Here is an 846-nt window from a genome sequence, read left to right on the forward strand (position 1 = left end):
AATGAAGATGTTGAATTTTTACATGCTTTCCGTATTAGTCGATTTAATTTTTCTTTATCTTGTTGTCTTGTGTCCCCGGCCCATGCTGTTATACAAAAATTGATCATACTTTCTATTGTTGAATGGTAGAACATGGACATCAATGTTTTGTCAACTTTAGCTTTCTTAGAAAAAATAGTCTTTTGTTCACTTTTTTTATGCAGGAGAGAAGATATATTGTGAAAGGAGATTTCTATTTAACATTCTGTCTTATCATTCTGACTTTCTGACCCTCATTGCTCTCTCTTTCTCCCTCTCTACATGTGTTTGTCGCAATGTGTGTGTGTGTGTGTGTGTGTGTGTATGTGTGTTTGTGTATGTGAGTGCGTGTGCACGCGTGTGTAATTGTACTTATGTATGTATGTGTGTGTGTTTGTGTGTGTATGTGTATGTTTGTGTATGTATGTGTGTGTTTATGTGTAGGAGTGTGCAAGTGCGTGTGCATGTGTGTGAAACTGTGTGTGTGTGCGTGTGTGTGTCTGTGTATGTGTGTGTTTGTGTTTGTGTGTGTGCGTGTATGTGTGTGTGTGTGTCCTCCCCCCCTCTCTCTTTTTTCTCTCTCTCTCTCTCTCTCTCTCTCCATTCCCCGTCTCTCTTTCTCCGTTTTCAACCCCTCTCTGTTTCTACTCTTCCCCTCTTTATCTCGCTATGTACGAGATACATGTATTTCCTTTCGCTCAGTCCTCACGCTGTCTTTACATTTTTGCTCTCCCCACGCATACCACTTTGTCTCTCATTCTCCCCCCCCCCCCGGGCCACACTCTCTTTTAATTATAGTCCTTTTCTTTCAAGGTCAACAATGAACAA

Source organism: Aplysia californica, unplaced genomic scaffold, assembly GCF_000002075.1.
Source record: "Aplysia californica isolate F4 #8 unplaced genomic scaffold, AplCal3.0 scaffold00899, whole genome shotgun sequence".
NCBI lineage: Eukaryota > Metazoa > Mollusca > Gastropoda > Aplysiida > Aplysiidae > Aplysia > Aplysia californica.